General features: G+C 49.9%; 2 long non-coding RNA genes across 2 annotated transcripts; both read left to right on the top strand.

The window, feature by feature from the left end:
• Positions 1-5,863: 5,863 nt before the first annotated feature.
• Positions 5,864-18,867, top strand: LOC128811257 (uncharacterized). The gene is made up of 5 exons (XR_008438277.1): positions 5,864-5,947; positions 11,366-11,488; positions 12,565-12,633; positions 18,282-18,367; positions 18,471-18,867. It is a non-coding gene; the product is annotated as an uncharacterized LOC128811257 (long non-coding RNA).
• Positions 18,868-19,267: 400 nt separating this feature from the next.
• Positions 19,268-20,562, top strand: LOC128811259 (uncharacterized). Its single transcript, XR_008438279.1, has 3 exons — positions 19,268-19,400; positions 19,669-19,810; positions 20,488-20,562. It is a non-coding gene; the product is annotated as an uncharacterized LOC128811259 (long non-coding RNA).
• The last annotated feature ends 5,009 nt before the right edge of the window (positions 20,563-25,571 follow it).

The following is a 25,571-nucleotide window of genomic DNA, read 5'->3' as shown; positions in this document are numbered from 1 at the left end:
GGCCAGCCCAGGTTCCTGATGTCAGTTTGTAGGGTTCCCTTGGGACTGTCAGGGCAGCACAGGTTTGAGGTGGGGGCAGCTTGGGTCTGCGACACATCTTCGATCGTTTGGATTTTTGGAGGTGTCCGGCCACTCAGGGCCACAGGCTCCTGGAGACAAAGACCGGTCCTTTTCCCTGGGAAAGAAATGTAGGCAGCCCAGGTTCCTGATGTCATTTTGTAGGGTTCCCTTGGGATTGTCAGGGCAGCACAGGTTTGAGGTGGGGGCAGCTTGGGTCTGCGACACATCTTCGATCGTTTGGATTTTTGGAGGTGTCCGGCCCCTTCAGGGCCACAGGCCCCTGGAGACAAAGACCGGTCCTTTTCCCTGGGAAAGAAAAGTGGCCAGCCCAGGTTCCTGATGTCAGTTTGTAGGGTTCCCTTGGGACTGTCAGGGCAGCACAGGTTTGAGCTGGGGGCAGCTTGGGTCTGCGACACATCTTCGATCGTTTGGATTTTTTGAGGTGTCCGGCCACTCAATGCCACAGGCCCCTGGAGACAAAGACCGGTCCTTTTTCCTATGGAAAGAAAAGTGGCCAGCCCAGGTTCCTGATGTCAGTTTGTAGGGTTCCCTTGGGACTGTCGGGGCAGCACAGGTTTGAGGTGGGGGCAGCTTGGGTCTGCGACACATCTTCGATCGTTTGGATTTTTGGAGGTGTTTGTCCCCTTCAGGGCCACAGGTCCCTGGAGACAAAGACCGGTCCTTTTTCCTTGGGAAAGAAAAGTGGCAAGCCCAGGTTCCTGATGTCAGTTTGTAGGGTTCCCTTGGGACTGTCAGGGCAGCACAGGTTTGAGCTGGGGACAGCTTGGGTCTGCGACACATCTTCGATCGTTTGGATTTTTGGAGGTGTCCGGCCACTCAGGGCCACAGGCCCCTGGAGACAAAGACCGGTCATTTTTCCCTGGGAAAAGTGGCCAGCCCAGGTTCCTGATGTCAGTTTGTAGGGTTCCCTTGGGACTGTCAGGGCAGCACAGGTTTGAGGTGGGGGCAGCTTGGGTCTGCGACACATCTTCGATCGTTTGGATTTTTGGAGGTGTCCGGCCAGTCAGCGGCACAGGCCCCCGGAGGCAAAGATCAGCCTTTTTCCTTGGGAAAGAAAAGTGGCCAGCCCAGGTTCCTGATGTCATTTTGTAGGGTTCCCTTGGGACTGTCAGGGCAGCACAGGTTTGAGGTGGGGGCAGCTTGGGTCTGCGACACATCTTCGATCGTTTGGATTTTTGGAGGTGTCCGGCCAGTCAGGGTCACAGGCCCCTGGAGGCAAAGATCAGCCTTTTTCCTTGGGAAAGAAAAGTGGCCAGCCCAGGTTCCTGATGTCATTTTGTAGGGTTCCCTTGGGACTGTCAGGGCAGCACAGGTTTGAGGTGGGGGCAGCTTGGGTCTGCGACACATCTTCGATCGTTTGGATTTTTGGAGGTGTCCGGCCACTCAGGGCCACAGGTCCCTGGAGACACAGACCGGTCCTTTTCCCTGGGAAAGAAAAGTGGCCAGCCCAGGTTCCTGATGTCAGTTTGTAGGGTTCCCTTGGGACTGTCAGGGCAGCACAGGTTTGAGCTGGGGGCAGCTTGGGTCTGCGACACATCTTCGATCGTTTGGATTTTTGGAGGTGTCCGGCCACTCAGGGCCATAGGTCACTGGAGACACAGACCGGTCCTTTTCCCTGGGAAAGAAAAGTGGCCAGCCCAGGTTCCTGATGTCAGTTTGTAGGGTTCCCTTGGGACTGTCAGGGCAGCACAGGTTTGAGGTGGGGGCAGCTTGGGTCTGCGACACATCTTCGATCGTTTGGATTTTTGGAGGTGTCCGGCCACTCAGGGCCACAGGCTCCTGGAGACAAAGGCTGGTCCTTTTTCCTTGGGAAAGAAAAGTGGCCAGCCCAGGTTCCTGATGTCAGTTTGTAGGGTTCCCTTGGGACTGTCAGGGCAGCACAGCTTTGAGGTGGGGGCAGCTTGGGTCTGCGACACATCTTCGATCGTTTGGATTTTTGGAGGTGTTTGTCCCCTTCAGGTCCACAGGCCCCTGGAGACAAAGACCGGTCCTTTTCCCTGGGAAAGAAAAGTGGCCAGCCCAGGTTCCTGATGTCAGTTTGTAGGGTTCCCATTTTTATACATCGTTTCCATGTGTTTTGCTGGAGTGTAAATAAAAAAAATATTCAGTAAATTTGAATCAACCCTAATAATGATGCCCCCCGCTCCCTCCCCTTCCCCCTTTGGCTCCTGTGTTTTTTTGGTGTGGTTTAGTAATTTTTTTTTCCCCACTGTATTTCTTCCTTTGCTTCTTCTCTTAGTTTTCTTTCTGTCACGTCATTTCTGTCCGTCCCTAACTTTGTTTCTGTTTCTCCCTGTTTCTAACTCTCTCTCTCTCTGCTTCTCTATTTCCCTGTATGTCTTTTCTTCTGTTTCTCTGTTTCACTATTTCTAACTATTTATTTGTCTCTCTAGTTGATGCTTTTACTCTTTATTTCTTTTTCTCTCCAGCTTCTCTTCTTTTTTTTCTCTATTCTGTTGTCCTCTTTTTCACTCTCACCCTCTTTCTTTTTCACTGTAACCCTTCTCATTTTTTTATTCTTTGCCATTCTTTTCCTATTTCTTTTCCTCTCTTAAGTCGTCTCTTAAGTAGTCTCTTAAGTCCTCTCTTAAGTGCTCTCTTAAGTCCTCTCTTAAGTGCTCTCTTAAGTCCTCTCTTAAGTGCTCTCTTAAGTCCTCTCTTAAGTCTGTCTTTTTCTTTCTTTCCATCTTTTCATTTCTAACTTTGTTTCCCTTTCTAGCTTTCAAAAAGCAGCAGTAGAAACTTTCAGGCTCCCTGGGAGTAAAATAAAAAACAAACTTTAAATAATTATTAAAAAAAAAAAAAGAATTTACTCCTCGGGAGCCTGAAACTTTCTACTGCTGCACCGGACATATAGTTTTTCTTCTTTTTTATATATACCTATACAACCCCTAACTAGTGCTCCACCTGGCACATTACAATACCCACTACCCACATCACCCCCACCATGTAGACACCGCCACCTTGCTCCCCATCACGTGACCCTATGGGCGCCACCATCTTGCTCCCTGTCACATGACCACACAGGTGCTGCCATTTTACTCCCCATCATGTGACCACAGGGGTGCCACCATCTTGTAGGGTTAGGGGTTAGGGTTTGGGTTTAGGGTTTAGGGTTAGGCCCTCAGTGGCCGGCTGCGTCCCAAAATTCAAACGATCGAGGATGTGTCGCAGACCCAAGCTGCCCCCACCTCAAACCTGTGCTGCCCTGACAGTTCCAAGGGAACCCTACAAACTGACATCAGGAACCTGGACTGGCCACTTTTCTTTCCCAAGGAAAATGGCTGACCTTTGCCTCCTGGGGCCTGTGGCCCTGAAGTAGCCGGACACCTCCAAAAATCCAAACGATCGAAGATGTGTCGCAGACCCAAGCTGCCCCGAGCTCAAACCTGTGCTGCCCTGACAGTCCCAAGGGAACCCTACAAACTGACATTAAGAACCTGGGCTGACCACTTTTCTTTCCAAAGGAAAAAAGCTGATCTTTGTTTCCATGGGCCTGTGGTCCTCAGTGGCCGGCTACGTCCAAAAATCCAAACGATCGAAGATGTGTTGCAGACCCAAGCTGCTGTGACCTCAAACCTGTGCTGCCCTGACAGTCCCAAGGGAACCCTACAAACTGACATCAGGAACCTGGGCTGGCCACTTTTCTTTCCCAAGGAAAAAGGCTGATCTTTGCCTCCAGGGGTCTGTGGCCTTGACATGCCCTTTTCCCTGGGAAAGAAAAGTGGCCAGCCCTGGTTCCTGATGTCAGTTTGCAGGTGGTGTTTGGCTTTGCCCTGTCCACTAAAATTGTATTTTGCTGCAGCTTTGGTCTGGGATATGTGGACTGCCCCCTCCAAATGTCCCTCTTCCCTCTGCCCTGTTCTGCTCTGTCCCCGTCTCCACCCCTCACCCCTACTTGTCCTTCCAGCCCACCCCTTCCCCAGTCTCTCTCCACCCTTCACCCCTCCCCATCCCGCCCCTGCCCCATCCCTCACTCCTCCCATGCCCCAGGTGTGACTCCCTGCAGCAGGACATGGGAGCCCGGACTCGTGGGGATAGTGCGGCCCTCGCAGCAGGACAACACCCAAAGAAAACAGGCAGGGACGGCGTCTGTGGGCCGCGCGGTGTCACAAAGGCACCTGGGGCTGAGGGGAGGGGGCTGGAGGGTGACACAGAACATGGGGGCAGCTGAGAGGCAGAAGGGGTCTTTAGGAGTTAAAAAGGGGGGCTCCAGGGTGGCACAGAGACGCTGAGAAGCTGCGGTGGGAACCTGAGGGTGACACAAGGAGGCTGAGAGGCAGGGGGTGCCTGAGGGACAAAGTGGGGGGGTGCCTGAGGGTGACAGGTGAACCAGCCCTCACAGCACCCTTAAGCCCACCCTTAAAACCACCCCTACAAGGGTGGAAAGTGCACGGTGGAGGTTAGGGGGCCACAGGACAGTGTCGGGGGGCTTGGGGTGACACACAGACATTGCGGGCTGAGGGGCAAAAAGGGGGGGACTTGACAGGTGGAGAGCTGACCCTGAGGGTTAGGGGTACAAAGGACAGGGCACGGGGTACCAGGAAGGGTTAGGGTACAGCAGCAGCCCTCACCCCAACCCTAAGCTCACCCTAAACACACCCCTAGAACACCAGTTTTCCTCAACAGCAGCTGCAGGCAGCAACCCTACTGCTGGGACAGCCCCAGAACCCTCCCAGCAGCTGCAGGCAGTGACCCTAATGAAAAGGTAGGGATGATGTTTGCTGGCTAGAGAGTGACTGGTAGAGGTTGGGGACTGAGCACTTTTTTAGGGGTTTTTTAGGGCTTTAAAAAGATATTTTAGGGTTTTTTTCACAGGAGCTTTTTAGGAATTTTCTGTGACTATTTAGGATACTTTTAGGGCTTTTTTAGGGCTTTTAAAAGATTTTTTTTAGGGTATTTTCATGGCTTTCTTACTACTAATTAGAATTTTTATGGGGTTTTTTTGGGGTGTTCTTGGAGCTTTTTTTAGGTCTATTGAGGGTATGTGGAGGACTCTTAGGACTAGGGTATTTTTAGGTCTTTTGAGGGAACTTTTAGGTTTTTTTAGGGTCTTATCAGGGCATTTTAAGTATTTTGGGGTATTTTTAGAGCTCTTTTAGGAATATTGAGGGATTTCTTAAAGGTTTTTTAGGGATATTTAGGTGTGTTTTAGGGTTTTTTTAAAAGGAGGGTATTTTTCTTGTATTTTAAGGGTATTCTGAGGCTATTGTTATGTTTTTGTGGGGCTTTTAGAACATTTTGAAGATGAGGGGTTTTTAGGGAAATTTTATGTTTTTTCATGGCACAGCACCTAGAGGCTGAGGGGCACTGTGGGGGCTTGAGGGTGACAGAGGCTGGGAGCTGAGGGAGGCACGGGGAAAGGGGACAGTGGGTGACAGAGAGATGCTGAGGGGGGCAGGGGCAGCTGGAGCATGACACAGAGAAGCTGGGGGCTGAGGGGCAAAGGAGAGGGATTAAGGGTGACGCACAGGAGCTGAGGGGCAGCTGAGAGGGGGCTTGAGGGGCAAAGGGGGGGCTCGAGGGTGACACACAGAGCCTGAGGGCTGGGGGGCAGAGGGAGAGGTTGAGGGGTAAAGGGCGAGGGCTTGAGGGCTGGACAGTGCAGTGGAGATCAGGGCTACAGGGTACAGCTTAGGAGGCAAGTTAGGGTACAGGAGCACCACCTCTCCCCCCAGCCCTAACCTCAGCCTAAGCAGCCCCCCTAACAAGAGCCTTTTCCCTTTTCAGCCCTGCCAGCAGCAGCACCACACAGCAACCCTAACAGCGAGAGCACACCGGAACGCTCCCGCTAGGACAAGGCAGTGACCCTCACACCAGGACAACGACAGAACCCTCAGAGGACAACAGGACCCCCTGGAGAAAGGTAGGGATGACATCTGTGGGCTAGAGAGCACCAGGAAGGGTTTGGAGGCTGAGCAGGTTTCCTTGAGTGTTTTTGCAGGACTATTAGGAATATTTAGGGGATTTTGGAAGGCTTCTTAGGACTTGTCTGGTGTCTTTTAGGGCATTGTTACACCTTCCTAAGGGCTGTTTTAGAATTCCTTAGTGCATTTTAAGGGTCAGGATGAGGGTCAGACAGGCTGAACCACTGCAAATGCAGAGTACTACTGGAATCTAGTGCAATGCTTTGGAAAGGTGCCAGTGGAGGGCACATCCTGGCTTGTTGGGATTTTTTGGAGGTGTCCGGCCACTCAGGGCCACAGGCCCCTGGAGGCAAAGATCAGCCTTTTTCCTTGGAAAAGAAAAGTGTCCAGCCCAGGTTCCAGGTGTCAGTTTGTAGGGTTCCCTTGGGACTGTCAGGGCAGCAGAGGTTTGAGGTGGGGGCAGCTTGGGTCTGCGACACATCTTCGATCGTTTGGATTTTTGGAGGTGTCCGGCCACTTCAGGGCCACAGGCCCCTGGAGACACAGACCAGCCTTTTTCCTTGGAAAAGAAAACTGGCCAGCCCAGGTTCCTGATGTCAGTTTGTAGGGTTCCCTTGGGACTGTCAGGGCAGCACAGGTTTGAGGTGGGGGCAGCTTGGGTCTGCGACACATCTTCGATCGTTTCGATTTTTGGAGGTGTCCAGCCACTCAGGGCCACAGGCCCCTGGAGGCAAAGATCAGCCTTTTTCCTTGGGAAAGAAAAGTGGCCAGCCCAGGTTCCTGATGTCAGTTTGTAGGGTTCCCTTGGGACTGTCAGGGCAGCACAGGTTTGAGGTGGGGGCAGCTTGGGTCTGCGACACATCTTCGATCGTTTCGATTTTTGGAGGTGTCCAGCCACTCAGGGCCACAGGCCCCTGGAGGCAAAGATCAGCCTTTTTCCTTGGGAAAGAAAAGTGGCCAGCCCAGGTTCCTGATGTCAGTTTGTAGGGTTCCCTTGGGACTGTCAGGGCAGCACAGGTTTGAGGTGGGGGCAGCTTGGGTCTGCGACACATCCTCGATCATTTGGATTTTTGGAGGTGTCCGGCCACTCAATGCCCCAGGCCCCTGGATACAAAGACCGGTCCTTTTTCCTTGGGAAAGAAAAGTGGCCAGCCCAGGTTCCTGATGTCAGTTTGTAGGGTTCCCTTGGGACTGTCAGGGCAGCACAGGTTTGAGGTGGGGGCAGCTTGGGTCTGCGACACATCTTCGATCCTTTGGATTTTTGGAGGTGTCCGGCCACTCAGGGCCACAGGCCCCTGGAGACACAGACCGGTCCTTTTCCCTGGGAAAGAAAAGTGGCCAGCCCAGGTTCCTGATGTCAGTTTGTAGGCTTCCCTTGGGACTGTCAGGGCAGCACAGGTTTGAGGTGGGGGCAGCTTGGGTCTGCGACACATCTTCGATCGTTTGGATTTTTGGAGGTGTCCGGCCACTCAGGGCCACAGGCCCCTGGAGGCAAAGATCAGCCTTTTTCCTTGGGAAAGAAAAGTGGCCAGCCCAGGTTCCTGATGTCAGTTTGTAGGGTTCCCTTGGGATTGTCAGGGCAGCACAGGTTTGAGGTGGGGGCAGCTTGGGTCTGCGACACATCTTCGATCGTTTGGATTTTTGGAGGTGTCCGGCCACTCAGGGCCACAGGCTCCTGGAGACAAAGGCTGGTCCTTTTTCCTTGGGAAAGAAAAGTGGCCAGCCCAGGTTCCTGATGTCAGTTTGTAGGGTTCCCTTGGGATTGTCAGGGCAGCACAGGTTTGAGGTGGGGGCAGCTTGGGTCTGCGACACATCTTCGATCGTTTGGATTTTAGGAGGTGTCGGGCCACTCAGGGCCACAGGCCCCTGGAGACAAAGACCGGTCCTTTTTCCTTGGGAAAGAAAAGTGGCCAGCCCAGATTCCTGATGTCAGTTTGTAGGGTTCCCTTGGGACTGTCAGGGCAGCACAGGTTTGAGGTGGGGGCAGCTTGGGTCTGCGACACATCCTCGATCGTTTGGATTTTTGGAGGTGTCCGGCCACTCAGGGCCACAGGCCCCTGGAGACACAGACCGGTCCTTTTTCCTTGGGAAAGAAAAGTGGCCAGCCCAGGTTCCTGATGTCAGTTTGTAGGGTTCCCTTGGGACTGTCAGGGCAGCACAGGTTTGAGGTGGGGGCAGCTTGGGTCTGCGACACATCTTCGATTGTTTGGATTTTTGGAGGTGTCCGGCCACTCAGGGCCACAGGCCCCTGGAGACACAGACCGGTCCTTTTCCTTGAAAAAGAGAAGTGGCCAGCCCAGGTTCCTGATGTCAGTTTGTAGGGTTCCCTTGGGACTGTCAGGGCAGCACAGGTTTGAGGTGGGGGCAGCTTGGGTCTGCGACACATCCTCGATCGTTTGGATTTTTGGAGGTGTCCGGCCACTTCAGGGCCACAGGCCCCTGGAGGCAAAGATCAGCCTTTTTCCTTGGGAAAGAAAAGTGGCCAGCCCAGGTTCCTGATGTCAGTTTGTAGGGTTCCTTTGGGACTGTCAGGGCAGCACAGGTTTGAGGTGGGGGCAGCTTGGGTCTGCGACACATCTTCGATCGTTTGGATTTTTGGAGGTGTCGGGCCACTCAATGCCACAGGCCCCTGGAGACAAAGACCGGTCCTTTTCCCTTGGGAAAGAAAAGTGGCCAACCCAGGTTCCTGATGTCAGTTTGTAGGGTTCCCTTGGGACTGTCAGGGCAGCACAGGTTTGAGGTGGGGGCAGCTTGGGTCTGCGACACATCTTCGATCGTTTGGATTTTTGGAGGTGTCCGGCCTCTTAGGGCCACAGGCCCCTGGAGACAAAGACCGGTCCTTTTCCCTGGGAAAGAAAAGTGGCCAGCCCAGGTTCCTGATGTCAGTTTGTAGGGTTCCCTTGGGACTGTCAGGGCAGCACAGGTTTGAGGTGGGGGCAGCTTGGGTCTGCGACACATCTGAGATAATTTGGATTTTTGGAGGTGTCCGGCCACTCAGGGCCACAGGCCCCTGGAGGCAAAAATCAGATATTTTCCTTGGGAAAGAAAAGTGGCCAGCCCAGGTTCCTGATGTCAGTTTGTAGGGTTCCCTTGGGACTGTCAGGGCAGCACAGGTTTGAGGTGGGGGCAGCTTGGGTCTGCGACACATCTTCGATCGTTTGGATTTTTGGAGGTGTCCGGCCACTCAGGGCCACAGGCTCCTGGAGACAAAGGCTGGTCCTTTTTCCTTGGGAAAGAAAAGTGGCCAGCCCAGGTTCCTGATGTCAGTTTGTAGGGTTCCCTTGGGATTGTCAGGGCAGCACAGGTTTGAGGTGGGGGCAGCTTGGGTCTGCGACACATCTTCGATCGTTTGGATTTTAGGAGGTGTCGGGCCACTCAGGGCCACAGGCCCCTGGAGACAAAGACCGGTCCTTTTTCCTTGGGAAAGAAAAGTGGCCAGCCCAGATTCCTGATGTCAGTTTGTAGGGTTCCCTTGGGACTGTCAGGGCAGCACAGGTTTGAGGTGGGGGCAGCTTGGGTCTGCGACACATCCTCGATCGTTTGGATTTTTGGAGGTGTCCGGCCACTCAGGGCCACAGGCCCCTGGAGACACAGACCGGTCCTTTTTCCTTGGGAAAGAAAAGTGGCCAGCCCAGGTTCCTGATGTCAGTTTGTAGGGTTCCCTTGGGACTGTCAGGGCAGCACAGGTTTGAGGTGGGGGCAGCTTGGGTCTGCGACACATCTTCGATTGTTTGGATTTTTGGAGGTGTCCGGCCACTCAGGGCCACAGGCCCCTGGAGACACAGACCGGTCCTTTTCCTTGAAAAAGAGAAGTGGCCAGCCCAGGTTCCTGATGTCAGTTTGTAGGGTTCCCTTGGGACTGTCAGGGCAGCACAGGTTTGAGGTGGGGGCAGCTTGGGTCTGCGACACATCCTCGATCGTTTGGATTTTTGGAGGTGTCCGGCCACTTCAGGGCCACAGGCCCCTGGAGGCAAAGATCAGCCTTTTTCCTTGGGAAAGAAAAGTGGCCAGCCCAGGTTCCTGATGTCAGTTTGTAGGGTTCCTTTGGGACTGTCAGGGCAGCACAGGTTTGAGGTGGGGGCAGCTTGGGTCTGCGACACATCTTCGATCGTTTGGATTTTTGGAGGTGTCGGGCCACTCAATGCCACAGGCCCCTGGAGACAAAGACCGGTCCTTTTCCCTTGGGAAAGAAAAGTGGCCAACCCAGGTTCCTGATGTCAGTTTGTAGGGTTCCCTTGGGACTGTCAGGGCAGCACAGGTTTGAGGTGGGGGCAGCTTGGGTCTGCGACACATCTTCGATCGTTTGGATTTTTGGAGGTGTCCGGCCTCTTAGGGCCACAGGCCCCTGGAGACAAAGACCGGTCCTTTTCCCTGGGAAAGAAAAGTGGCCAGCCCAGGTTCCTGATGTCAGTTTGTAGGGTTCCCTTGGGACTGTCAGGGCAGCACAGGTTTGAGGTGGGGGCAGCTTGGGTCTGCGACACATCTGAGATAATTTGGATTTTTGGAGGTGTCCGGCCACTCAGGGCCACAGGCCCCTGGAGGCAAAAATCAGATATTTTCCTTGGGAAAGAAAAGTGGCCAGCCCAGGTTCCTGATGTCAGTTTGTAGGGTTCCCTTGGGACTGTCAGGGCAGCACAGGTTTGAGGTGGGGGCAGCTTGGGTCTGCGACACATCTTCGATCGTTTGGATTTTTGGAGGTGTCCGGCTACTTCAGGGCCACAGGCCCCTGGAGACAGAGACCGGTTCTTTTCCCTGGGAAAGAAAAGTGGCCAGCCCAGGTTCCTGATGTCAGTTTGTAGGGTTCCCTTGGGACTGTCAGGGCAGCACAGGTTTGAGCTGGGGGCAGCTTGGGTCTGCGACACATCCTCGATCGTTTGGATTTTTGGAGGTGTCCGGCCACTTCAGGGCCACAGGCCCCTGGAGACAAAGACCTGTCCTTTTTCCCTGGGGAAGAAAAGTGGCCAGCCAGGGCAGTTAAGACTCGTTCTGTGCCTTCTTTGGGGGCCAGGAAAAAGGGGTGAAGACTCGGGGCTCTGGTGTCATTTGGGGCACCCCAAGGTCCCTAGGAGAGGGACGCACGCTGCGGCGGAGGAGCAGGTGGGTGGTGAATGAGGGGGGGTCCTGCCGGGTGCCGTCCCCCCGAGGGACCCAAAGCTGCCCCAAAATGCACAGGGAGGGGGGTGTGTAGAATACTACATCCTGTCAAGTGCTTCGTTTTCATAGGTATTGGTAAAAATAGGAATTTGTCTCTAAATTCATTTGGAAAGAAAGCCAGAGCAGCCCCAGGTGTGAACTGTGAGGATAAGGAGGGGCCGGCTCCTGCCGGCGGCTGTTTTAGGGGCTTTGCCTCAGCTGATTTTACAGGGAGCTGCTGGAGAAGAGGAGTTTATGGGCGGCTCCTGGGGCTGTCCTTGCAGGGACGGTGACAGCTTCGGACAGGGTCTGCGGGATCACCTGGATACGCACTTGGATACCTGGAGCATTGCTCAGAGGAGGTGCCGAGGGACAAACCTTTGTGCCGGGTAGCGGCAGCCAAACAGGTGAGCCCATGTGCATTTGTAGCGGGGACATTTCTCCTTTCCCTTTTAAATTTCATCTTGCCAATCCCTCCCCGGTGCTCCCAGAAGAAAAAAAAAAAAAAAAAAAAAAAAGTATTTTGAGTACAAAAGAAATTCAAATTGAGGGTAGCGACTTGTCTTCCATTATTGACCGTGTCTGAACTGGTGGGGGATCCCCTTTCACGTGTGGTTTTGAGGGTATTGATTGAAGGCAAACCTGCCTTTTCCAGGATGTTAGGGGTATCCCAGGGGTGTCAGGGAATCCCTGTGTTCTATTTTAAATGGAAGGGGGGAAATATTGTTGTCGTATGATGGGTTTGATTTGAGGGTAACCCCCCCCACACCATTTTCATCACCCTAAGGTTTAAATTTGGGTGGGCAGCCCTGTTGTCCCTACTTTTAAAGGATTTGGATGGAGGTAAAAATCCCCCTTTCCCCATCATTTCTGTCGCCAGCCGGGGGTCTATGTACAAATCAGGAACGGGACGGGACTGCTGAGGAAGGCGTCTCGAGCTGTTTTATTTTTTTGCATCACTCTCATGACATGGTTATGACAACGGGAAGGTGCCAGCAGCTCACATCCCCGCCAGCAGACCAAGAAGTTAATGTTAGAATTTACTTTAAAGTTTTTTGACCAGTCACACGAAGCAAAAGCATATTGACACCCATTCTATCCCACCACTGCAAGCACACGTACCTTTGGTTAAAACAACGCTCGCTTTTTTCCAATGCAATGCCTGCTCGTAAGCCTTAAAACACAATGCACAGGGCTCCATTCTTAAGCTTAGAACTTCCTAACATCTCGCTAGATACACTTTTCTGTGGCTTAGGGAGTTATTCCAGACAAGCGATAATACACAGCCCATTGTTCTATTTGTAGTTAACGTCTACTTCTTATATAATTTTTCTGCTGACAAGTCTTATGCTTAGCTCGAATCGCAGTTCTGCTGTTTCTGAGGCCTGCCTTTTGCAGCTTTCCCAAAACCCTCTGGTTTGAAAGATTCCCACAACTTGAGGGATTTCATTTGAGGACAAGCCCTTCTTTTCTGCTCTTATAGGGGCTGAAACTGAAGGGGAGAACACATTTATTTGCCCTTGTTGAAGTGAGGCGAGCACCTGAGTGTGGCGTAAGTTCCGGGGGTTGAATTGAAGGAGGCTGCAGCTCTCGCAGCGTTTGAAGGGTTGGAATCGGGCTGTGCCGCTGCATTGGAGGGCGCTTCTTCTGCCCCTGGCCCGGCAGCCAAGGCTGTGGCGCGGGAGCTGCTGGCGTTGCCTGGGGAGCTGCCGAGGTGGAAGGGGACTTGGGCGCGGCCGGGCTGGCGCGGGACTGCCGGAGCCGCGCCGGAGCGAGGCGTGCGGAGCCGCGGGGAGCTTTGCCGGGCCGGCGGGCGGGAGAGGCGGCGCGGGCGCTGCGCCGGTGCCGGCCGGTGCCGGCCGCTCCGTCCGCTCCGGGCGCGGGGCTCGGGCGCCGCCGGGGCCCCCTGGGCCCGGTGCCGGCCCCGCCGGGCAGGGGGAGCGGGCGGGGGGCTCCCGGCGCGGCGCCGCCTCTGCCTGCCGCAGGAGCCGCTTTCCTGCCGGGAGCCGCGCTCCGCCCGGGGCCGGCAGCGCGGCTTTTCATTTTCCGAAGGTCCTTGGTGTAGCGGTTTGGAGGTGGTTCTTAGGAATTGGTTGTATCGTTTTGTTTTGTTCGTAGCTGGTGTATGCTAAGGGACATGGTGTGCTTCTTGAGTGTTATGGTTCTTGGTTCAGGTGCTGATGGCAAGGATTTATTTGGATTGAGTTTTGTTGTTGGATTTTATTTTTGTGGAATTTGTTGGATTTTTTTGTTTTGTTTTGATTTGTTTTGATTTTTTTGGTTGGATTTTTAAATAATATTTTTATATTATAAAAAGATAATTTAAAATTATATATTTTAAGGTTTACAATGTTTTTTATGGGTCGTGGCATGAAGTAGCGGTTAGGTTTTTAATTGGATTGTGGTGGCTTTTATTAGCGTGAGTATGTAGTGTTCGTTTTGGTGGGTTTGAGGCAGTGTCCTGTAGTTAATTAGTGAGGTTTTCGTAATATTGATGATTGCATTATTGTTTATTGTATTATAGAGGTTTTATTCATTTGGTATGTTTGATTGTCGTGTATGTTTTGTTGTTGCAGAGAATCTGGGAGATATTGTTTATGGTTACATTTATCTTTTGGCTTGGTGTTTATTTCCAGGTGGTATTTTAGTTTTGATGATGGTTTGAGGCATTATGGGTTTATTGAGTTAGGAATCATTTTGTTGTTGTTGTTAATTTAAGTTTTTATAATTTTTTGTAGTTTGATGTATTTGGTTGCTGGTTTTTATTTTTATCGTTTTATTTTTGGGAACATGGTTGTTTATATGGTGGATTTTTTTGGGTAGTTATTTTATTTGGGTGGTGATTTTTTTGTTTCTTAGTGGTTTAGAATTTTTTATATCGGTAATTGGTTTGGTGGTTTTTAAAGTTTATTTTATAGCGTATTGGGTTCTCTTTATGAGTTAGTGTTGAGGTAGAGTTTTGGATTTTTTTTTTTTTTTTTTTTTTTTTTTTAGTAACGTTCAGGGTCTGTTGTAGGGTTTGGAGTTTAGTAAGTTAGTTGGATTTTTTTTTTCTTTTTAGTGTTTTTTGTGATTTGCTGTGTGGGATTCTATAGGGGTTTTTTTCATTTTTGTTTAATTTTTGTGATGTGATAAGAATTGTTAGTGAAAAGAGTGTAGTGTGGGTTTTTTTTGCTGGTAGTTGGTTGGCTGGTGGAGCCATTCTAATATTTTTGGACGGTATGGGTGGGAATTCGTTGCTGTTTGTATTAGCATTTTAGTTTTAGGTATTGGATCTTAAATGCAAAATTATAACTATAACTATAATGTAAGAAAACAAATCTAGAAATATAAAAATGGGAATATAAAACTTCCATTTTAAATATAAATAGAATACATATAAATAGAACATGTAACATAAATAATATCATCTATCACCGTAAGATGTTATAATGTTTGATATAGAGTATTTTATACTCTATAGAGTATTTTAGAGTATGTTTATATAAGTACATATGAATATAGATTATACATATAAATCAAATCCATAGAAAATATCAATATAGAAATGTATAATTAATATATGTAGATAGATATAAAATACAAAATCATAGAAATTGATACAATACATAATGGATATTATACTGTATATGTCTTATTATACCACATGACATGTCATATATTTTATATATCTAAATATAGTACATCAATATACTGTAATATAATATGTAAGAAACTATAAATGTAAATATCAAAAGCATAAATAGAAAAATATTCAAATATAGTTTAAAATAAAGGTTTTTTTTAAATTTTCTATTTGGTAGTAGGCAGGGCTTTTATTATAAAAATTAAAAATATAAATAAAATAAATTAGAAAGGGCTTATTTGGTCTTTATTTGGTTAGAGGCAGGGTTTTTATTTTAAAAAATATGAATATACATTTTATTTTGATATAATTCTAAAAATAGAAATAGATCATCAATGTATAAAGATAGATAAAAAATATAAAGTGTAAATAAAAATAAGTAATAGGAAGAGATAGAATATAAATAACACCATACATCAATCTACATTTACAATGCAAATTTCAATATAAATGCGAAAAACATAGATAAATTTAAACACAGTTCAGAAGAAAGGGGGTTTTTTTTAGGTTTTGACTGGGGTAGAGGCAGGGGTTTTATTATAAACAATATAAACCTTTTAGAAATATTAATCTAAATATAGAAATATGTAATCAATATCTTAAGATATGTATAAAATATAAAATAAAATAAATTATAAGCAATAGGAAAGAATGTAAGAAATGATAAAATTATCGTTATACATGAATATACATTCTAAATCAAACTGTGAATATAAATATGAAACATAAGAATAAAATAGATTGAAAACTAGTTTAAAAGAAAAGATTTTTTATTTTGGTTCTTATTGGGTTAGAGGCAGGGTTTTCTTTGTTGGTGTTTTTTTTCGTGCGGGCTGTTTAGGGGCATTTATTGCAGAGGATGTTTGGAAGGGGGTCGCGCCTGTTCTTCTTTGCGCGCCTTCCCCGCCTGCAGCCCCAAGGCGGGCGGCAGTGCCGCCGCCTTGTGGCCAGAATGCGGGACTGCAGCCCTCGCCCGAGGTCCTCCCGCGGCCGCCATCTTGGAAGTGGGTTGTCGCGGACTCGCTTGACCTTCCCAATATGGCGGCAAAAAGGGCGGGAAAAAGGAGGACCACGGTCTGTTTACTGCACTGCCTGCACGCCACCCTGACGCCGGCGCCGTCCCCGCGGGATTTTTTACGCTCTTTCCCGTGTCGTGGCCACGGACTGTGAGCTCAGCGGCTCCGCAGGCGGTCAGGTTTTCAGCGGGCGCCGACAGGCATCGGCATAATCGCCTCTCTCTTCCCAGGGGCCTCACGCGGCCGCCATCTTGGAAGTGTCGCGGCGTCCGGGACATTCTTGACCTTCTCAATATGGCGGATAGAAAAAAAAAAAAAAAAAAAAAAAAAAAAAAAAAAAAAAAAAAAAAAAAAAAAGCAAGCGCGGGAAAATCGTGGTCCGCGTGCTGCACTGCCCGCGCGCCACGCAGGCACCGCCCCGCCGGGATTTCCCGCGGCCTTGCCAGTACTGCGGACACGGGCTGTTGCCACACTTGCGCCGCGGGCGGGCGGGTTTCAGGCAGCATTTTTCTTTTAAATAAGAGATCGTTAATATTAATATCATAGAGATAGAATTTGGTTACAGGCAGGGCTTTTATTTTAAATAACAGAACTATTTTTTGAATATAAATATAGAAATGTATATTAATATATCTGGATATATAAAAAGATAAAATATAAATAAATAGAAGTCATAGGAAGATATTTAATATAGAATCGAAATAACATCATGCATCAATATACATGATAAATGGGAATGTGAAAAGTATAAATATGAAAGATAGTTCTAGAGAGTTTAAAAGAAAAGGATTTTGGAGGGGTTTTATTGGGTTAGAGGCAGTGTGTTTTAGTTTGTGTGCGGCTGTGTTTGGGCCGTTTATTTTTCAGGATTTTTCCAAGGGGATCGCCCCCGTTCTTTTCTGCCTCCCTTCCCTCCGGGCGAGCGGCAGCCCCCGGCTGTGGCCGCCGCCGGCGGTGCTGCCGCCTTGTGGACAGAGAGCGGTACTGCAGCCCCCCCCAGCCAGCGCCCTGCCCCTCGCCGCTGGGTGCCGGCTGAGGGGGGAAGGACGGCTGCCGAGCGTGGGAAGGGCGAGGCGCGGGAGCGAGCGGCAAGCGGGGCGGTGTCTGTAAATAGAGGGGAGGGGTGAAGGAGATTCGGGAGAGCAAAGGGACCCGATGACCGAGAAGAACGGCAGCGGCGAGGGCGGCCCGGCGGGGCCGCTTTCGGCGGGCGGCGGAGGCGCGGTCGCAGCGCTCACGGGCCGGGGGCGGCGGGCGGGGGGCGAGCGGCGTCGGAACAGGGCTGCACTCCCCTTTCCCGATCCCCGCGCGCGTCCCTCTCTAGACGCTGGAAGCGACCGCGTGCCGGAAAATGCCGCCGGGGCGGCGCGCAGGCGGCGGAGCGGGGCCCCGGCTTTCCCCGCCCCTCCTGCCGCCATCTTTGGAAGGTCAAGCGAGTCGTCGCCGTCCCGCCGCGTCCCCGTCTCGTCCCGCCGCGTTCCCGCCGCCTCCCCGTGCTTCCCCGCCGTCTCCACTCTGACACGATCCGCCCCCGTCCCGGACCCCCTCCGCTGCAGGGAAATGCAGGAGAACGCGAAAGCATCGGGGCAGAGCAGCCGCTGGAGGTGCCCGAGCCGTCTCCCCCTTGCCCGCAGGGCCGGAGTTGCCCACCGCCGGGAGCTGACAGGTACGCTGACAGCACGGGCGGCTCCGGCACGCTTTGCCTCGCTGTGTTCCGGTGCCGTGCTGCTGCGGGAGGACGGGGCCAGCGCTCCAAAGGCCAGAGCAGAGCGCTGGCGAATGGGAGGCGAGGAAGGCTTGGGCTAAGGATGGATTGCAACCGGGCTGCCTGTAAGTGCGCAGAGAGAGACCTTTGTCGTCCACGCTGCCAAAAGGAGCACCTGGCACACCCTATAGGTGTGCCTTGTGTTTCACGTGTTTTCATTTCCTGTTTGTGTCATCCCAAAAAGCAGGGACGGAGCAAATGGGACTGGTTCCCACTGTTGCTGTGTGAAGGCTTTTTACAGGCTCCTGTATTGATGTCATCTTTTTTTCACCCCAAGCTTGGCTTCTCCCATCCTTTTCCCGTGGCTGCGGCATTGGGTGTTCCCAGGAGGGCTGGGTTCCTCAGCAGGGGTCTTAGGAGTTGCTGTGGATTCTGATTTTTCTGAAGCTGTATGGAAGCGTGCTAGCGAATCAGCTCTTTTCTCTCCTGAAAAGCTTTCCATCTATGTCCACCCGTGTGTCTCTGTGTTTTAATCACATAGCCGGACGCACTGAGGTTTTTACTTTCTAAGCCAAAAGCTGAAGCAGATGACTGTTTGCTTTGTGTGTGTGAGGAGTGGCATTTGTGCTGGAGAGCTGCGGTTGGGAACAAAAGATGGACTTAATGTGCTCTGGGGATGGGCACGGGAGGAAACGCACAGAAAGGCAAGCAGTGATGATTGCGGAGGAGAAATGAGAGGTGGTTGCTTCCGATCCGTGGGGACTTTCCTTGGGAATGATCGATCAGAGAGCATATGGAAGTAGAGAGCATCTTCTGGCTGCTTCTGTTCTGTAAACTTCTCCCTGGCTTCACAGGTCCGTGCTGGAGAGTGGGAGAAGGGTCCCTGCTGGCTGCCGTGTCCTGGGTGGGCACAGAGCTCTGACCTTGGCCAGATGGGCTGGTGAGTATTGAATCAATCCCTGGCTCCTCGTGAACAAGTTGTTTGAAGGAGTTTGAGGCAGGGACGGCTTTTAGCCGGCTGCAGTTCGGTTTCTTTCTCACAGGTCTCCGGGTGTTTTGATCCTGACGCTGAACTGGGGCTCTTACCTGTGTGACCTGTGAAATGTCCCGGAAGCTGATCGATGTCTTTGTGCTCCCGCTGTGTTCATTTGGGCTGCGCTTCAGGCTTCTCTCCCTGGGCCCTTGCCGTTGCTGTATCTCTTGGATGCCGTGCAGAACGGAATCAGGCAGCCAAGCCTCAGGTTCACCTTCTCCCTCACCCTCTGCGCTGCTCGTGTGGCACAGCAGATCCTGAAGCCAGGTACTGGAACGTGCTGCGTGTGTCACTGCTGGGGTGAAAAACAGAGCCCTGGGGAGTGTCGATCCCCTCACCTGCTCTGTGCTCGTGCGCTCTTGCCTGAGCTTTTCCTCCTGGGCAAGAGAAGGGGAGGGTGGGCAGCAATGGGAACGCGCCTCAGAGCAAAGGCCTTCTGCAGTTGCCGGGCTGTTCTCCCAGCTCGGAGCGCTGCACGCTCACTGACTGCAGCTTCCACGAATTGTCATCCGTGCTTGTGGATTGGGAGCGCTGTCCTCCTCCACCATGCCAGCCTTTTCTCTTTACAGAGGAGCACGTGTACATAAGGGTAAAGAGATTCCTTCTGTCGCACCGGTGTTTGGACCTGAGGAAGGTACCGGGTTTTCTCCAGCTTTTCTACAGTTTTGATTTTGAGGTGAGAGTCCCATTTTAGGTACCCAGTAATTCTTCAGAAATGTATTAAAAACAGCTGCAAAAATACAATGAAACCTCATTCTCCCACAGGTAGTTAATTAGAAGCGTCTTTCTTTTGTTTCATGTAGGAATTCAAAATGTTATTTCTGTGAGGTTTTTGTTGTCTTCTTAATACTAAGGCACAATGAGTTGTGCTGCGTATGCTCTGTGAGCACAAGAAAAGAATGTTCTGCCCCGGCTAGCTACAATTCCTCTTTGAGTTTAGGTTAGTAACTTTGAGTTCAACTGAAGTATTTTAGAAACAGCAACTTCTAAAATTCCATTTCCACTGCATGTTTGGGCTGCAGACTGACTGTTCCCAGTGGATGTTAGCGATTAAATTTGATAGGAATGGAAATTGAGAAGTCCAGAACAAGCTGTGGTAATTCCTGAGCTGGCACTCAGAGGGAACCGGGGTTTTCTGCTCTTTGGAGCAGGTATCCTTTGGAAATGTCGGAATGTCTGACGGTGGTATTTTTCTTTATGGCTTCCAGTACAAAACAGCACGAGTGGATCCTCAGATTTCTTGGGGAAGGGCTGCGTGACAAACATTGCTGTGAGCTTTATGTCTACCAGAGGATTTTCCGGGTCATTCTTTCCTTTCTCAGCAGTCCTTTGTGTGACCAGGGCTCCCAGGTAAGAATTGAAAAAGAACAGTTCCCAAATACCCCAAACCACAAAATATATATTTGTGGCCATATTTGAGGCCAATATATTTGAGGCCAATATATTTGTATGGCCTCAAGATCTCAAGTACAAACCAGAAAGGAATAGCTGATTCTGCCTTGGTCCTCTTGAAAATCTGTTCCTTGTTGGTTTTGTGTATGTGTGGAGGGGGAAATAATTTAGATTGTGTCTAAGCCAGTCCCATCCTGATCCCTTGAAATTGGAACAGGTTCCTGCCATCGTGGAGCCTCACGGGGGTGCCGTGGTTTTGCTCCTGCAGTCGGGGCCTTTTCTTTTTGGGGTCTCTATTCCCCCAGCCAGCACGTTTGTCACCTGCACAGTGCTTCGGCAGGAGGGAAACTCGCCTGCCGGGAGCTCTCAGGTTTGGGAGCATCCACCCTGAGGATTTCAGGTATCAAAACCTCGGACAAAAAGAGAAAACTGTCTTGCTACCTGAATACTTCTGGTAAGAGCAGCACCTGTGGTGTGAAGCGTTGAAGGGAGAATGTCTTTCCTTCTCTGGAGTTGCTGAGAACAGGCGGTGTTCATTTTAGCTGGAAGTTGATCGGGTACCAGCCAAATTGCTCATTTTAAGTTAGATAATCAGATCTTGGCTGTAAAAGAACAAGTTGCATTTTCTGTTTCAGAGTCGTATTCTGGAGATATGACAGAGTGCTGCCCGTGTCACCTCTAGAGCTGCCCATGAGCTGATAGAGGATCACAGCCTCCTCTCGTGGGTCCCGCACGGCTTAGAGAAAAGGTAACCAGCCAAGTACGGGAGAAATGGGGACAATTTCCTGTCCACGGCTGAAGAATGACGTGGCTGAGGATGAAAGCAAGGGGGACAGACCTGGAGACGGGGGCACCCCGAGGGCTGCACTGGCAGAACTTGCTGAACTCTGAGGTGTCCCTTGTGTTTTTGAGAAGAGAATCAAGAGGCTTTCAGGTGGTGGTGGGAGGGACGATGGTGGGGGGGCTGTGTGATTTGGGAATCACTTCCTTGACAAAGCAAAAGGACACCTTGTGCTGGTGTCCTTAGCTTTTAAATGTCAAGCAGCCTCAGTTCCCATCCTGTCACAGGACCTGCTGCACAGGAAGTGGCACAGTAATGGATTTGAGCTGTCTAGAACGTTATTTCTCCTCCCCTTGCCTCTCCCTGGCAAAAAAAAATCTCTTCTGCAAGCACAGAGTGCCCTGACAGGTTCCGGCAAGTGCACCAAAAGTGCCCTAGAATATGGTCCCCCGTAGGAGATGGACCAGCTGCTGGTGAGGATCTGCCTTTCAAATGTGGTTTTCTTTTCTTTTTTTTCTTTTTGTTCTGTTTCATTTTGTTTTTCGGGTTTCTGGAGAACCAGATGATAAATAAAATGATTTCCTTACTCCATCCTCTGTGGCTAATAAATTTAGGAGACAAGAGAGAAAACAGGAATCGATCCCAGATGCTGCTGTTGAAAGGTTTGTTTAAAAGGTCTTCATCCTGGATTTAGTTTATGTGTTTTTCTGTATTAGTAGTAGTTTAATAAAGTTTTTTTCCTTTGTTATTAAGCTTGGCCTGCTCTGCTCTGTTCCTAATAACATCTCACAGCATTTATTTAGAAAAGGTGCATTTTCATGGGGACGCTGGCATTGCGCCAGTGTCCAACCATGACATCTTTGTATATGATCTACCTGTATATAGATATATGTGTATCAATGTATATCTGTGTAGTGATAATAATGGGAGTTTTTATGATACGTTGCTTTACTGTCTTATATTTTTAATAAAGTGTGATTTTAAGTTATTAGGTATAACATTTTATTCTGCTTATTGGCTAAAGTAACATTTTCTTGTATTTTATTGGTATCGAGTAATGTTAATCATTAATTGGTAAGAGTTTATAATGAATTATTAAGGTGTGAATATTGTTCATTAAGGTACGTCTTTTTTTTACTGTCGGTATTTTCACGTGTTCGTATGGGTTTTTATGTTAATGATTTTGGGTTTTTGTGTTATGAATATATTAGTATTTTATTAGGGTTTTTTTGGTTAGTTTACTTGTTTGGTGTGTAGATCACTCCTGTTAAGTATGTTTATCTATATATGTTTTAAAATTTAAGTTATAAATCTACTTGTTAAGGATTTTTGTAGAGTTCTATGTAAAAATTTAAATCGGTAGGGGAGATAAAAAGCAGTAATTATTAATAAGATGAGTATTTTAGTTTTTAATAATGATTTAAGTTATTCAGCGATGTTTCAATTTTTGAAAATATTATTTAGTTATTTTTTATGTGTGATTGATTAATTTTTTTTAAAGAATTAGTAATGTTTTTGTAAATTGATTTCTTGTGATTTCATCAATTTATATATTTTTAAAAACGTTTTCTATTTATGATTGTGTGTGAATAATAAAAAATTAACAGTTGTTTTATTTTGTAAGGTAGTATGTTTAAAGATGTTCATATTTGGCAGTAATTTATTTAACGTTATACATGTGTTATTGTTTCATTTGGTTAGTTAATAAGTAAGTTCATTTGATGTGGTTCAAGTGTGAGTTGTAGTTATTTTAGGTGTTAAAAGAGATGTAGAACTAATAGAATTAGGTTGTTAAAAGGTTGTACGATTTTGATCCTGAGAAGTAAATTTGTGTTGGAGTGATTGGGTATTTTTGGGCGGGTGTTCTTTTTTTTTTGGTTGTTTTTTTTTTTGTGTCTTATTGTTATGTTTGGTCTTAGTGGGTTAATTGTTTTAAATTGTAGGTTTGCTGTTTTGAGGTAACTTCTTTGTGGTTTTGTGTGGTTTGGGGGTTGTTTTGTAACTAAATATTGTACAAGTATTTGTTTGTAATGATTTGAGTAATTTTACTTTTGGTGGTTTACCTGTCATTTGGGGCATGAGTGTATAAATGTTACTTGAAGAGTTTATGTTACGTGTAAGTTTTTTGATTTGCAATTTAGTGTTTGTAAAGGATAAGGTTAGTTGTGAGGAGGTATACAAACGAGACACGTTGAAAAGAGATTTTTCGGGTTGGTGACTGATAAACAGAGCGTATGTGGACGTGTGGTTTTAGTTAGTGTTACTTGTTTGTTCTGTTTTGGTTGTGGAACTATTTCTTTCGGGGTTGGGTGTTTGGTTTTGTTTTTTTTTTTTTTGGTGTGTTTTAAATAAGGCTTGACACAGTGAGTAGGACTCTTGTGTGATTTTTTTTTTTTTTTTTTTAATTGTGGAACCATAAGTATGACGTGTTCTTTAGGTTATGAAATTGACGGGACTACATTATTGGCTGCTTACTAAATCTTGTAGTTGTGAGTAGGTTTTTGTAACTCTGATTTTGAAATCAAAGAAGAAAACTGAGGAGACGAAGGAGGTAGAGAAGTTATCTCCTTCTAGGACAGAAAGGGTTTAGCGCAGAAACTGCTGGCTCTGATGTGGCGCGGGGGTTTCCGTGCGCCGGCCGGGCCGGGCGCGGGGCTCGGCGGCAGGAGAGCGGCGAGCTGTGCGCGTGCGCGGGAGGCGCGCTGCCGCGGGGAGCCGAACGGAGCCGAGCGGAGGTGAACGGAGCCGAGCGGAGCCGAACAGAGCCGAGCGGAGGTGAATGGAGCCGAGCGGAGCCGAACGGAGGTGAATGGAGCCGAGCGGAGGTGAATGGAGCCGAGCGGAGCCGAACGGAGCCGAGCGGAGCCGAGCGGAGGTGAATGGAGCCGAGCGGAGCCGAACGGAGCGAGCGGCTCCGAGTTGAGGCGAGCCGAGCTGCGCCGAAGAGGCGAATCCAGCCGAGTCTAGCGGAGAACAGCCCGAGTGTAGGCGAGGAGCCGAGTGGGACCGAACCGAGCCGAGCTCCGCCGAGCGCAGCATCCCGAGCAGGGCGGGCCGCCGGGGCGGGCTCGGGTGGAGTCGGCGCTCTCTGAGGCTCCCCGTCCTGTCCCGCTCTCTACCCCTCCTTCTTCCTCCCCGTATTCCTCTTCTTTCTCTCTTTCCCCCATTTCCCGCTCTCCCCAAAGCCGACCCCTTTCTCTCCCTTTTCGGCCTCCCCTCTCGTCCCCCCCTCCATCCTTCCTTCCTCCTCCCCGTATTCCTGTTCTTTGTCCGCAGACCCTCCCCTCCCCTCCTCTCCCTCCCAAACCCGACACCCCGCGCCCCCCCCCCCCCACTCCTTCCTGCTCTGTCCCTATCCCGCTCCTCCGTTCTATTCCTCTTCTCTCCCTCCTCTGTGCACCGTCCCTCTTCCCCGCTCCCGGCCTTTCCCTTGCCCTCCCGCTTTCCTCCACAGCCCGACCTCCCTCCCTCCCTACCCTTTCTCACGCCCTGCTGTCCCTATTCTCTTCCCGTCGCCCCGTTCCTTCTTTCCCCGCAGCCGCGGGGCCGGGGGCGCCGGAGCATAAAGCCCAGAGGGCCGGAGCCCGGCGGCCCCGGGCCCTTGCGGGAGTCCCCGCACGGGGCCGGAGGCTCTCGGCGGATCCCCCCGTGCCGGTCAAACCCCGCCCGGCCCCGCCGGACCTGCGGCTTTGCCGGCATCGCGCTGAGAGCGGCCCCCGCTCGGTGCCGTGCCGTCCGTGCCGCGTCCCCGCCGTCTCTGCCGCTCCCTCTCTCTGCCCCTCGCCCGTGACAGCGAGGCTGGGCAGGAGCTTCGACCCTTCTGGGGGCTGCCCCCCTTTCTCGTTGCGGCAGAGTCCCTTTCGGGGGGGATGTACATGTGGAAAGGGATGGAAGCAAGTGCTGGGCTGCTGTCCGGGGCAGTTAGACTCCTTCTGTGCCTTCTTTGGGGGCCAGGAAAAAGGGGTGAAGACTCGGGGCTCTGGTGTCATTTGGGGCACCCCAAGGTCCCTAGGAGAGGGACGCACGCTGCGGCGGAGGAGCAGGTGGGTGGTGAATGAGGGGGGGTTCCTGCCGGGTGCCGTCCCCCCGAGGGACCCAAAGCTGCCCCAAAATGCACAGGGAGGGGGGTGTGTAGAATACTACTAAATCCTGGCAAATGTTTCGTTTTTATAGGTCTTGGTAAAAATAGGAAAGTATTGCTAAATTCATTTGGAAAGAAACCCTCTCTCTATCCACTCATTTATATCCAGGAATGTAGGAAACTCTGACTGGGCATGGGTAGTAGTTTTGAAAATAATGCCATAACGTTTTGATCTAGGAATGAACCAAGCAAGTGCCCTGAAACCATCAGAACAGCTGCAGGGGCTGAAGGGAATAGAAAAGGCGCTCTGGCACCTTTTGCCTCCATTCTCTGCCAGTCCCCAAAACGTGTCACAGTCTCGTAAGAGGCGTTTGTCATCCAGACTGCCAAAATGAAGACCTGTAAAATCCTAGCTCTGCCTTTTGTTTAACGTGTTTTTACTTCATATTTATGTCATCACAGAAAGCAAGGAAAGGAGAAATGTGACTGGTTCCCACTATTGCTGTGTGCAGGCATTTTGAAAGGCTGGTGTACTTCTGTTCTCTTTTTCCACTCCAAGCTTGACTTTTCCCCTCCTTTTTCGAGGTCTGCTGCTTTGGGTGTCCCAAGGAGGGCTGGGTTCCTCAGCAGGGGTCTTAGGAGCTGGTGCTGATTCTGCTTTTTCTGAAGGTGTATCAAAGTGTGCTTCCAAAATGACTATTTTGTCCACTGGAAAGCTTTCCCTCAATGACCATCAATGCATGTGCGTGTTTTAATCGTCTAACCAGACGGACTAAGAAAAGCCAACACCCCTAGTGGATTTCTGCTTGGTGTGTGTCTGTGAGAAGTGGGCTGTGTGCTGGACAGGGAGACGCGCT

The sequence above is a fragment of the Vidua macroura genome, chromosome 9, assembly GCF_024509145.1.
Source record: "Vidua macroura isolate BioBank_ID:100142 chromosome 9, ASM2450914v1, whole genome shotgun sequence".
NCBI lineage: Eukaryota > Metazoa > Chordata > Aves > Passeriformes > Viduidae > Vidua > Vidua macroura.
The sequence above is the reverse complement of the archived record's forward strand: the minus strand, read 5'-3'. Positions and strand labels throughout refer to the sequence as shown.